The 14267-nt window shown below is 43.6% G+C and overlaps 1 protein-coding gene across 9 annotated transcripts in view; it reads right to left on the bottom strand.

Annotated features, from left to right (window-relative positions):
* Nucleotides 1-14267, bottom strand: part of lifra (LIF receptor subunit alpha a) — a 240741-nt gene that overhangs the window by 91397 nt on the left and 135077 nt on the right. Inside the window, exon 1 of one of the 9 annotated variants that reach the window (XM_038805954.1) lies at nt 12599-12618. The exons of 7 other annotated variants lie outside the window; for them this stretch is intronic. The gene's annotated coding sequence lies outside the window, so the exon portion shown is untranslated. Of the gene's footprint in view, nt 1-11982; nt 12338-12598; nt 12619-14267 lie in introns of those variants that run through there. One more of the 9 variants, XM_038805952.1, reaches the window with a different exon arrangement.

The following is a 14267-nucleotide window of genomic DNA, read 5'->3' as shown; positions in this document are numbered from 1 at the left end:
CACTGCAATTCAATATTTAATTTCAGAAATAAATTTGTTCTGAAAAGGTTGGATTGGATTGGATTTGTTTATTGTCACGTGTACTGAGGTACAGTGAAAAGTATTTTTCTGCAAGCAACTCAACAGATCATTCAGTACATGGGAAGAAAAGGGAATTAAACAAAATTCAAGAAAATACAAGAAAATATATGATAGGGCAACATAATTTCAGAAATAAATTTGTAGAATGTAACTACATAAGCATTAGCATCGGATGAAGCATACATGGTGTAGTGTTAATGAGGTCAGTCAATAAGAGGGTCATTTAGGAGTCTGGTGCCACATAGTTAAAATATTAAAGTCAAAATGCATAACCCAGCAAGTCTTGGAGTATGCATTTACCACGGCTGGATGAAGTGGCAATGTAATACATAATGGACTGTAAGTTTACTTATAGCATAAACACATTTAAATAAAAATAAATAACATTTTAATGAAATAACTAATGTAAAAAATGGCATAATTTACATTTATGTAATGCATGAGTGCAGACGCTGTCTCAATCCACTTTACATTATGCTGATAAAAAAAATTAAGCATCCACAAAAACAGATTACAAGGAATACTGTCCACTTGCCTGCATAAGTGCAGCTCCAACAACATTCAAGAAGCTTCTTAGCATTCAAAGCGGCCCACTTGATCGTCACCCCAAGCAACACCTTAAACAATCGCTCCCTGCACTTCCGACACACAGTGGCAGCCGTTGTGCACCATCTATAAGATGCACTGCAGCAATTCACCAAGACTCCTCCGACAGCACCTTCCAAGCATGCAACCTCTTTCACTGAGAAGGACAAGGGCATGTCAGACACATGGGAGCACCACCACCTGCAAAGATCCGCTCGCTATCCTGACTGTTGCACAGTCTAAATCCTGAAACTCCCGAACAGCGCTGCGAGTGTAGCTAAACCACATGGACTGCAACAGTTCAAGTACCAGGTTCACCATCACCTTCTCAAAGCTAACAAAGGAAGGCTAACAACTGCTGGGCCGGCCAATGGTGCTCACATCCCAGATACAAATAAAAAAAACGCCTATGCAAGTTTGTACTGAACCTTGCAAGTTCAAAAAGAACAATTATTAACCGATAGCTGTACTGGTAAAGTTCAAAACACCTAGTTGGAAACATCTTCCAGGGAAAATACATTCCTGCTTTTTTACCTCCAAAATGGTTGGTATTGGAGTGTCCGTGCAGGAATCTGAACTCCACACACAGATATTTTGTCTGAAGCAGATTTTACAAAGAACTGTGGATTGCAACAAAACACCAAATTCTCATCACTGACCATCACTATGGGCAACGCTGTGTAGATATTGCACAATCCCAAAAACAAACAAGGTTAAAGGGGAAAAACAGTAGCCATCTGCATGGGTTGCTGGGAACAACCAAGTGACATAAAAAAGGGGCTGGTTTAGCTCACTGGGCTAAATCACTGGCTTTTAAAGCAGACCAAGGAGGCCAGCAGCACGGTTCGATTCCCGTACCAGCCTCCCCGAACAGGCGCTGGAATGTGGCGACTAGGGGCTTTTCACAGTAACTTCATTGAATCCTACTCGTGACAATAAAGCGATTTTCATTTCATCTCTCCCACCAGATAACACCTTGGAAATGGGTCTAATCCAGAGCAGGGACCCCGGTCCAGAGGCCTAGGGATTAATTGTAGCATCTCCACCATCAGCCACTCCATGATATACAAACTTAGGAATTGAATCTGGAACTTTCTGATTTGTACGAAGCTCTTAGGGGAGATACTGAAACATAAGCATTTGAATTCAGTGTATCATATTCCACTGGTAGTTGTTTTTCACAGAAGTCCCTTACAGTACACGGAGGAATTTGTATTCTATCATTTTACAACTATAACCAACAGAAACAATCCCACAATTATGCAAGTGCCTTTGCAAAACCTCCAGACAGATTTGACCGTCTCTCAGCCAAGGTCTCAGAATTTGTCAAATACAGGGAACTAACATCCACAAACTCCACTCACTGTAAATGACATTAGAAATGAAAAAAAAAATGAAAATCGCTTATTGTCACAAGTAGGCTTCAAATGAAGTTACTGTGAAAAGCCCCTAGTCACCACATTCCGGCGCCTATTCGGGGACGATGGTACGGGAATTGAACCGTGCTGCTGGCCTGCCTTGGACTGCTTTAAAAGCCAACTATTTAGCCCTGTGCTAAAGCAGCCCGTTTACTTTCCATACTTAATGAAAATAATCTTTAAATTTATAAAAAACCTATGGCAACATTGATATAGTATGCTTTTGGTGGCACAACCTGAGAATAAGTTCAATCCGAGGCCAACAACTGGAAGCAGTATGACTACTTGCATTTACGCAAGCATGTGAAAGGTCACCTTATCAGTCACACCACATTGAATTGATGCTCTCATTGCAGTCATTATCGCACCAAAAACTCTTGTTTTCATACAATATATTCACAATGAATTGCATAACCCCAGATCGAATTATAAATTGAAATAATCCATGGAGTCAAATGATCTTGAAAAGAAATTCTCGCCATGTCAAATTTACTTGAAGGAGCTGAGCAACGTCTCCTCTGAAATATTTTTCATTGTGCACAGCCTATTATTTCAGCGTGTGGAACCTTGCAATTTTGTCTCTTCACACAGCATCTTAAGTGGGCCTGCACAGTGCCTTGAGCGTTAGAGTAGTCACACAGGCAGCTTACAGAGAACATTGCTGCTGACTCATGCTGCGCTACACCTGCATGAGCGGCAGTCATCCTGTGGTCTCCCACTACAGCAGCCATTCTTCAGCGTCCCCAGACAGCAAGCGTAGGTGGACTATTTGACTGTGCGGGCATCACAGTGGAGCCCAATATTTCCCATATCCATTATTCATCTGCATGCAGTGTTTATCTCTTGGCAGAATTTTGCACCCAATTTGAAATCTACTTGTGTTATGTCACTTTCTTTACTCAGAGGAACAGGGAAACTAAAAACTATAATTTGAATAAATCTTTATTATTGTCACAAGTAAGCTTACATTAACACTGCAATGAAGTTACTGTGACAATCCCCGAGTCGCTACATTCCGACGCCTGCTCGGGGACACTGAGGGAGAATTCAGAATGTCCAATTCACCCAAACAAGCACGTCTTTCGGGACTTGTGGCAGGAAACCGGAGAGTCCAGAGGAAACCCACACAGACACGGGGAAAACGTGCAGACTCCACACAGACAGTGACCCAAGCCGGGAATCGAACCAGGGTCCCTGGCGCTGTGAATCAACAGTGCTAACCACTGTGTCATTGTGCCGCCCATATCTCGAAGCAAGCTATCCCATAACAACCATCAAATTAACAAAATGTCCCACTTTGTCATTATGTTTGGAAAAGGTATAATGGAAGTCAGAGAGCTGGCACGGCCTGATGAGCTGAGTTGTAATGACTCCAAAGTTGACTAAGAAGTGTCCAATGACAATTTATCAAAAAACATCTCAGCAGACCACCCATCTAGAGTTGGTGCCTTTTCCCACAGCAGGAACCTTAAGGTACAAAGTCACCCGGCTGAAGGCAACCTCTTAAATGATTTAACTGATCTCAACTGGGGTGAAAGGAGCAGCAGCACAACTAGGACCAACTGAGCATGGAGACAAAGAAACAGCAGCCAGAATCAGAGTCTCCTCGGTAAAGGAGAAGAGAACTTTGGAAGGGGCAGGGTGGTCGGAATCTACTTCATTCCAGACACAGGTGAACACCACCACCACCTGCAAGTTCCCATCCAAGCCATGCACCATCCGGACTTGTAATTGTATCCCTGCCCCTGCACGGTTGCTGGGTCAACTTCCTTAAACTAATCAGTCTATGGCTGTACCTGCACCACATGGACTGCAGCGGTTCAAGGTAGTGGCTCACTACTACTTATTATGGGGCAATTAGGAATGGACAATAAATGCTGGCCTTTTCAGCAACGCTCACGTCTCAAAAATGAATTTAAAATCAACTATCCAACATTCATTAGCCCTCTCCGCTACCTCAAAGAACATTCAAACATGATTTGCCTTTTTTTTAAACCCCCCAAAACTTTAATTGATTAGCTCGTACTTTCCAAATGATAATCAATTTTATCCCTGATTATTGTCGCAGCATTTCTCCAACATCAAGCTAAAAATCAAACCAAAATACTGTGGATGCTAGCAATTTGAAATGAAAAATGAGAGAAAATATACACATCTATATCATCCTGGCTACTTTATCATTTTTTGGAAATATGAACAAACACTTTACACTGGCTGAAGACATGACTGGCTGCGACCCACACAAAAGGTAATTTCTAGCCTTCAGAAAACCACAGGAACCTCACTATCTCTAAAATGACCCATGACTGTGGTAATCACAAATGTAACAAAACAAAGGCTCGTCACATATCTGAGCCAATGGAGAGAAGACATCTGTGAGGACAAAGGACACCGAGGCCTCTGGTAAACTTAAAAAATGGATGAGACATTAACCATCTAAAACATTCAGACCAGAAATGGACACAGTCTGTCCAAACCAAGATGAAGAAGCTGCTGGAACCTGTTAAGTTGCCTTATGAAGCCTGAGGGGGCGGTCTGCCAACTACTATCAACCAAACAATAGCACAACACACAACTCTATTCGAGTTAAAATGCCGGGCCCTCATTGACTTCAAAACTTCTGGACTAGTGCCTACTACAAGGTTAATTAATCTCTAGTGCTTCTCCCATCACGGAAGTACTGGAAAAGTGATCACCTAGTATCAGCTTCAGCCTGTTAAGCTCTCTGAATGAATACACCATTGAACTTTTGATTTTGGACCCAGGACTCACGTGAAACAATAATTCTTATTTTGTCTGTGGTCTTTGTCCTGAACCTCTTCCCATTAGCTTTTATGTTGTGACTGTATCGGATGTTACATAGCGACACCCCCCCCTTTGCATTTGAATGTGTGCAAAAATGAACTAACCCTCTGATTTTACTCTATCTTGAGTTCATTGTGGAATTATTCATGAGGAGTGGATCATTCTAAAACTGAGGGGTTTGGGAAGATACCCCACCATTACCGAGTGTTGAGAGGAGAAAAACAAAGGAATCAATCTGGTGAACTTTTGATATTATTTTTAAATCAATTTACTGGATGTGGGCATCGTTGGCTACTGGATGTGGGCATTTATTGTCAATCCCTAGTTGCCCTTCAGAACGTGGTAGTGAGCTGCCTTCTTGAACCGCTGCAGTCCATGTGGTGTAAGTACACCCACAGTGTTGTTAGAGAGGGAGTTCCAGGAGTTTGACCCAGCGACAATGAAGGAACAACAATATATTTCCAAGTCAGGATGCTGAGTGACTTGGAGGGGAACTTCTAGGTGGTGGTGTTCCCAGGTATCTGCTGTTCTCGTCATCCTAAATGGTAGAGTTGTAGGTTTGCTGTCTAAGGAACCTTGGTAAGTTGCTGCAGTGCATCTTGTAGATGGTACACACGGCTGCCACTATTCGTCGGTGGTAGAGTGCTTGAATGTTTGTGGAAGGAGTAGTAAACAAGAGGATGCTGGATGGCGTTGAGCTTCCGGAGTGCTGATGGAGCTGCACTCATCCAGGTAAGTGAGGAATATTCCATTACACTTGTTGCACTTCCCCTATGGCAAGTTCATCTTTCCTTGGATAAGACAAACAAAACTGCACGCAATACACCAGGGGCGGTCTCACAAAGATTCAATACAATTGCAGCAAGACACGTTTACTCATGTACTTGAATCCTTTTGCAATAAAGGCTAACATACCATTTGCTTTCCTAATTGCTTGTTGAATCCACCTGCATGCTAGCTTCCATCAACTCATGAACAAGGAGACTGGGGGAAGCAGTGGCGTAGTGGTATTTTCGTTCGGTTAGTAATCCAGAGACCCAGGGAAATGCTCGGAGGACACTGGTTTTAATCCTACCAGATGGTGGAATTTGAATTCAATAAAAATCTGCAATTAAAAGTTTAATGATGACCATGAAACCATCGTCAATTGCTGTAAAAACCCATCTGGTTCACTAATGTCCTTTAGGGAAGGAAAACTGTCATTCTTATCTGGTCTGGCCTACATGTGACTCCAGACCCACAGCAATGTGGTTGATTCTTAAATGCCCTCAGGGAAGGACAATAAATGCTGGCCCAGCCAGCAATGCCCACATCCCATGAACGAATAAAAAACAAAAATCCCAGTCCATTTGGACATCAACACTTGCCAATCTCATCCTTTCTGTTTCTCCTTCGAGAGTGGATAACTTCACACTGATTCCCATGGCATTCTATCTGCTATGTTCCTACCCACTCACAAAGCCTGTCTAAGTCCCCTTGAAGCCTCTTTGCAGCCTCCTCACAACTTACATTCCCACCTAATTTTGTGTCATCAGCAAACTTGGAAATATTATTTGATCCCCCCACACCCAAATCATCAGTATATATTTTAAATAGCTGGAACCGAAGCAGTGATCTTTGTGGAACCAACGAGTCACAGTCCGGCTACCTGAAAATTACCTTTTTAATCCTACTCTGGTTTCTGTTCCCCAATACTCAATCCATGCCAGTATGTTCCCCATAACCCATATTTTATGTCTTGCATTTGCAGATCTGGGTGTCCTGGTACATGAATCACAAAATGCAGGTGCATTAGACAAGCAAATGGAAAGTTGGTGTTTATTCCCAGCACAATGGAATATAAAAGTAGGAACATTTTACTCCAGTTATACAGGGCTTTTGTGAAACCACATCTGGAGTACCGTGAACAGTTTGGATCTGCTTATTTGAAGAAGGATATAATAGCATTAGAAACAGTTCAGATTCACTCTTCTCACCCCTGGGATAAAGAGCTCATCTTATGGAAAAGGACTGGCTCTATACCCATTGGAGTTTAGATGAATGAGAGGTGATCTTCTTGAAACAGATAAGATCCTGATTGGACTTGATAAAGTGGGTAACGGAAGGATGTTTCCTCTTGAGGAGCATCAATCGAGGGGACACAGTTTGAAAATAAGAGGTCTCCCTTTTACATAGAACAGTATAGCACAGAACAGGCCCTTCGGCCCTCGATGTTGTGCCGAGCTTTGTCCAAAACCAAGATCAAGCTATCCCACTCCCTATCATTCTGGTGTGCTCCATGTGCCCATCCAGTAACCGCTTGAAAGTTTCTAAAGTTTTAAAACAGAGATGAGGAGAATTTATTTTCTCTCAGACATAGAACATGCCGTGCAGAAGGAGGCCATTCAGCTCATCGAGTCTGCACCGACCCAGTTAAGCCCTCACTTCCACCCTATCCCCGTAATCCAATAACCCCTCCTAACCTTTTTGGTCAGCAAGGGCAATTTATCATGGCCAATCCACCTAACCTGCACGTCTTTGGTTCGTGATCTGTGGAATTTTCTTACCTGGAAAGCAATGGTGGCTGGAACATTGAATTTATTCAAAGTCGTGTTACATAGATTTTTAATAGACAAAGGAATAAAGGATTATGGAAGGCAGAGACAGGCAGGGTTGAGACGACAACCATATCAGCCTTGATCATAATCAAATCACAAATCAGGCTTGAGCGGTTGAATGGCCAACTCCTGCTCCCATGCCTATGTTCCTTATTTATCTATTTTTATTCTCTCCATTATCTTCCCTGCTTTTTCCTTTCCATTGGCAACCGCCACTTCTCTAGAGAAGATATAAAAAGTGCCCAGTTAGTACCTTAGCAGTGTCCACTGCTTGCAAAAGATGTTCTACCAAGCAACTCAACCCACCTTTTGGCTACCTTTTTACCATTTATATCTTTATAAAAAGAACGTGTGTGTGTTTCATAGAATCATAGAATTTACAGTGCAGAAGCAGGCCGTTCGACCCATCGAGTCTGCACCGGCTCTTGGAAAGAGCACTCTACTTCACCCCACACCTCCACCATATCCCCGTAACCCTGCAACCCCATCTAACCCAAGGGCAATTTGGCATGGCCAATCCACCTAACCGGCACATCTTTGGACTGTGAGAGGAAACCGGAGCACCCGGAGGAAACCCACACACACACGGGGAGAACGTGCAGACTCCGCACAGACAGTGACCCAAGTGGGAATCAAACCTGGGACCCTGGCACTGTGAAGCCATAGTGCTAACCACTGTGCTACCGTACAGCCAAATAAAAAGTATTCCTTTTATGTTAGCCACTAATCTATTCTTATAACCTCTCTCTGTGCCTCTTATTTCCTGTTGAAGCTCCCTGTAGTTTCCATATTATGAACCTCTTTTTCGATCTCATTTTAATCAACATATCTTTAACCATCCAGAGGGCGCTAGCTTTGAATGTCCTTCCTTTCCCCACCATGGGATTATGTTTATTCTGTATTCAAACCATCTGCATCTTTGAAGATCTTCCATTGTTTTGCCTGACAATTTTTGATTCTAATCATCCTGATCTAGGACCTCTTTTCGCCTTACTAAAGTCACCTCTTCTCTCGTTTAATGTTCCAAACTTCGATTATAGCTAGCCCTTTTCCATAACTATTCTAAAGCTGGTGATATGATCACGGTTTCCCAAATGCTCTCCCACTGAAACATGTTCCACTGCCTCACTTCACTCCTTAAACTCGATCCAGAATTGCTTCCTTTCTCCTGAAAACACACCGATGAGAAAATAACTTTTGTACACATTTCAGGAAATCCTCCCCACTTGGCCCTTTATACTACCACTACCACAGTCTATATTAGGGTAATTGAAGTTCAGATTATCAACCCTCCGCAATTATTACATGGTTCAGGAAATTTTCCTGCAAATGTGCTCCTCTCCAGCCCATATCCACTATTTGGTGGCCAGTATCATATATGCAGCAGCATAATAACTCCTCTATTCCTCCTTAATTCCAACTAACGAGATTTTGTGTTTAACCGCTCAGCTACAGCACCCCTTTTGAATGCTATAATAGTTTATTTGATCAATATTGTCACTCCACCTCCTTTTAATCTTTCCTGAATACATTACAATCATGAATATTATGTTCCTAATAATCCCCTTCCTGAACAGGTCTATATTATTACCATACATCATCATTCCATATGGTTACTGGAGCCTTCAGCTCCCCAACTTTATTTACAATGCTCTGCAGGTTTACACAGGTGCATTTCACCCTAGACTGCCTCACATGGACGGGCAGCATGGACAAACCTGGCCGAAGGGTCTGTTTCCATGCTGTAAACATCTATGACTCTATGACATCCAGGGGCTGGTTTAGCACAGGGCTAAAGAGCTGGCTTTTAAAGCAGACCAAGGCAGGCCAGCAGCACGGTTCAATTCCCGTACCAGCCTCCCCGAACAGGTGCCGGAATGTGGCGACTAGGGGCTTTTCACAGTAACCTCATTTGAAGCCTACTTGTGACAATAAGTGATTTTCATTTCATTTTTCATTTACCCTGTAGTATTTCTATTTCTGAATAATTCTTTCTCATGTTAACAGACTTTCCCAGTCTCCCATTTACCTCTTTCCTCCATGTCATTATGGTGCCAACTTTCAGCCATATTAATGAGGATACTAGGCCCAGCGCTACTGGGGTGCAACCTCCCTCATGACCCTCCTGCCACAGAACAGGTCCCAATGTCCAAAGAATATGAGATGTTCCCTCTCACTCCATTTCCCTAGCAATGCATTACCTGTCTCATCCGAAACATTTGTACTCATGTGGCACTGGGAGTAACCTGAGATTTATATCTTTGAGGTCCTGTTTTTCCATTTTAATCTCCTCCCTAACTCCCAACACTCCAGACTGCAGAACCTCAGCCCTTTTTACTTCCTATGTCATTGGTGAGGTTCCTTACCGAGGCACCAGGGAGGAAATATACAATATAGAACTCATCAGCAGTTACAGAAATGTTTATCTACCCCCCTGAATATCAAGTCCCTATTTTCCCTGATTTGATACTTCTCAGTGTTCCCCGGCACAGTTCCTTGCCATACAATGTCAGTAATGTTTGCCCAAAGTGTCATCACCCTTGCTGGTATCCAGCACTGAAAATTGGTTTGAAAATGTCACAATCTAAGAGAATGTCTACAATGTCTGCTTTCTCCTCCCTGCTGGACAGCCATCCATTGTGGTGACTAGGGGCTTTTCACAGTAACTTCATTTGAAGCCTACTTGTGACAATAAGCGATTTTCATTTAATCTTTTTGATTAGTTTCATTTTTCATCCATTAACTATCCTCCCAAAGACTCTTAACTGCAAGAACGTGCATGCCAAAAAATTCTCAGCCAGTCCTGCAGTGACTCCAGGCACTCCTCAAGCTCAGAAACCCCAAGTTTTAGCTTGAACAACTAGAGCAGTGCTGTCCAATAGAAACTGACAATTTGCCACATGTTGCGATGATGGTGCACTTTTAGGCAAATGCACTGATTTAAGTCAAATGCTTTATGTACCCTCAAATGGTAGATACATGTACTGCATATGTGCCAATCAAAACACCCACTATTTTAAGAAATGCACAGAAGAGTTAATATGAGTGTTGAGAACCCAGTCTCAAATGCCTATCACTAATTTTAAACATATTAACTAGAACTGCAATGAGCCATAGCTGCGTTCCTAATTAACCACATGTGGCCAGTGGCTGACAAATTAGACCATCACACTTCCTCAAGTGTCCTCGAGTTCCCATATGGTATTGCAATAGGTCTCTGGTATCCTGTCATTTCACTTAAAAATTTAACTATTTATCACAGAATCATAGAATTTACAGTGCAGAAGGAGGCCATTCGGTCCATCGAGTCTGCACCGGCTCTTGGAAAGAGCACTCTACCCAAGGTCAACACCTCCACTCTATCCCCATAACCCAGTAACCCCACCCAACACTAAGGGCAATTTTGGACACTAAGGGCAATTTATCATGGCCAATCCACCTAACCTGCACATCTTTGGACTGTGGGAGGAAACCGGAGCACCCGGAGGAAACCCATGCAGACACGGGGAGAACATGCAGACTCCGCACAGACAGTGACCCAAGCCGGAATCGAACCTGGGACCCTGGAGCTGTGAAGCAATTGTGCTATCCACACACACCACGCATTTTAAGTTTAGTATTTCCTTACTCGTATTTATTTTCCAATTATTTAAATATACCGGCTTTTATTTAATACAATTTGCATCTCTTTAAAATTGCTATCCCCTTCTTAATTAAAGCTATCCCCTTAAATGTAATTGATTACATTGATTATTTATACTATGGAGTAATAAAGGACCAAAGGAGGACAGTCGGTCCGTCAGGGCTTTGTCAACTCTTTTCAAGGGCAATTCAGTTAGTCCCACTTCACCTATATCGCTAAAATATTCTCCATAGAGTATTTATCCAAGGCTACGACTGAATCTGTTGCCATCACCCTATCAGGATGAACATTCCAAATTCTAACCACTTGTTGCGTTCATGATTGTACACCTGTTACGGCTAGTTATTATAATAATAATAATCTCGATTGTCACAAGTAGGCTTACATTAACACTGCAATGAAGTTACTGTGAAATGCCCCTAGTCGCCACACTCCGTACACCAAGGGAGAATTCAGAATGTCCAAATGACCTAACAGGGCATCTTTCGGGATTTGTGGAAAGAAACCAGAGCACCCGGAGGAAACCCAGCAGACACGGGGAGAACGTGCAGACTCCGCACAGACAATGACCCAGCCGGGAATCGAACCCGGGACCCTGATGCTGTGAAGCAACAGTGCTAACCATTGTGCCTTAAATTCCTTAAATTATCAGACTGACATGCCTCGATAAAATTGTTAATGGACAATTAAATATTTCCAAGCAGCATGTCAAACCCCAAAGTGATCCAGCTTGAAGAATTCATAACCAATAGATTCAACTGTATACACCCCACTGTGTTTCTGTTAACTCGTTTCTCTATCCCTCTCAACCCTCATATTTCCTCCAGTGGAAGCGGGCGGAGGGAGTCCTTACCTTGGCCACGGTATCACAGCTGAGCAGATTCTCCAAACTCCCAACAATACAGACAGTCTCCAGGTATCGGAGCGACCCTTTAAAATGACGATAAATCTAACCGGGAGCTTCCTTGTTTCACTTCTCCTGCATCGCTATTCCTTTCCGCCAGCCAGCGACAAACCTTTCACAGCCCTTAAACACGAAGCTGCAATCGCCAATCGCGAGGAAATGTTACAAATAAATTGCAACAAGTGTGTTTATTTTGCCCAAATTTTTTTTTTAAATGGCGCTGTTTTTACTACACGGCTGAAGCCCCAAGACGGGCAACTTTAAGGCAGGTTAATGTAAGAGCGCTGTTGCCAAGGAACGTGCTGAGATTACACAGCAGCAGCCACCCCCGCCGCCTCTCACTTCTCAAAACAAAACGCTGCACAAATTGGGCAGAGAAATTGCAAAACCACAGAGCCGGGGGAGTGGTCCAAAGCTGCGGTTCGGGGCGGGGAGGGAATCTGTACCGGGGGCGGGGAGGGAATCTGTACCGGGGTCTGGGCAGGGCTGGCACCTCGGTAAACTGAATGGTGCCCAAGGACACACACGCACACAAAAAAAAACCCAGACTCCCGGGGGTACAGACCTTCACATTCCCTCTCGGATCCCAGCCGTCCGCCCGTCCAAACTCCAGGGTTGAAGAACCAATTCTTGGGTCGGTGACTGGTATTTTAAAAAGGACTTCGGCAGCGACAACACTGCTACCCCCTAGGAATAACAGCGAAGCCAGAGATTGTGTTTCTAAACTATCCTGCCCCCACCCCGCCGCCCCAAGTACGAAGCAACAAGTTACAAAATGTGTTCAGTATTGCTGGGGGAGGGGGGAAAGAGATGAAAAAACGTGGATAGTGTATCTCCTTTTCAGCAATACTCAAGTTCTGCAATGCCAAACCAACAAATCAAAATAGGATTGCAAAAGGATACGCGCCAGTTTCATTTCTAATAAACTTCAGCTCTGAGGAATCTCAATTTTATTATGCCTGGAAACACAGAATAGGAGGAGGGGGTCATTGGGCCCTTCGAGTTTGCTCCAATCATTATGATCATGGCTGATCATCAATAGCCTAATCCCGCTTTCCCTCTCATACCCTTTAAACCCCTTCGCCCGACGTGCTATATCTAACTGCTTCCTGAAGAAATACAGGGCGCGATCCAATGGTCACGCTGCGCCTGAAAGGCAGCTGAAAGCCAGGAGATCCCGCTCCCAGATCTATCTGGCTCGCAACGCCTTACGCCAGACGTTGCAATGTAAATCCCACCCCATTGTGAGCGGGATCACTTTTTGGTAAATCTGTATATTAAAGTGAGACAGCTAGTCTCACTTTAATGTGCAGATTCTTGAGGTACCCAAGGCTTTGGGATCTATCCCCTTTACCTCGGAGACCTCAGGTGAGTGATGTTTGGTACTAGAATGGTATTTGACAAGGTTCATCCCGAGCAGCTCTGTGACACAGGGCTCTGTGCTCTACGGACTGTTTCCAGGGACACACTGAGACAAACATCAACTCGGTGAAAGACACTCTTTGGTCTGCCCGAAACTTGCTAATCTTCCAGTGCAAAGAATGTCCTCGACCGAGTGTTGCAGACTGGCACATTCCAAGGTCCAGGACTACGTGCTGAGGGACGCACTCAAGCTTGGGGCAGCTGTCGCCAAGGCGCAATGGGGAAAGACCACTGTGTGAGGTCTTCCAACAAATGTACACCGAGGGGTGGGTAACAGTGTTAAACCCCTCGATACTCCAATACTCTTCAATACTCCAATGTATAAAAGAAACATGACAATGTAAATATTTAAGAAAGAATTGAAACGTAAAGAGGGATATGTGTGTAATGTCATCCCAACTGAATGGAAGAAAGACAAGTGAATGTGTAACTTTGATGGAAATGTACAGTCAAGACAATTTGAAATGTTCTGTAATGTTTATTAGAGATTTTATGAATAAAGTATATTTTTTGGGGGAAAAAAAACTAGTCTCTATAAACGGGCACATTCCACAAGGAGGTGGGCGACCGTCTCATTTCCCCCACAGCCACTCCGAGGGCAGTATGCAATGGCGCTGAGCCTTCGGGTGTACATGAAGAATTTGACAGGGAGGGCCCTTCACACCACCAGCCAAGCTAGGTCTTGGTGCTTGTTTGTAAGTTCTGGTGAGGAGGCGTTCTACAAGATGACACTGACAGTCTGCTCAGGGAACCATCCAACGTCCTCTACAGTCTCCTTTTCCCTGGGGGCTTTGAGGACATTATGTGCTGAC

This window comes from Scyliorhinus canicula, chromosome 8, assembly GCF_902713615.1.
Source record: "Scyliorhinus canicula chromosome 8, sScyCan1.1, whole genome shotgun sequence".
Lineage (NCBI taxonomy): Eukaryota > Metazoa > Chordata > Chondrichthyes > Carcharhiniformes > Scyliorhinidae > Scyliorhinus > Scyliorhinus canicula.
This window is presented reverse-complemented; position numbering and strand designations above follow the sequence as displayed.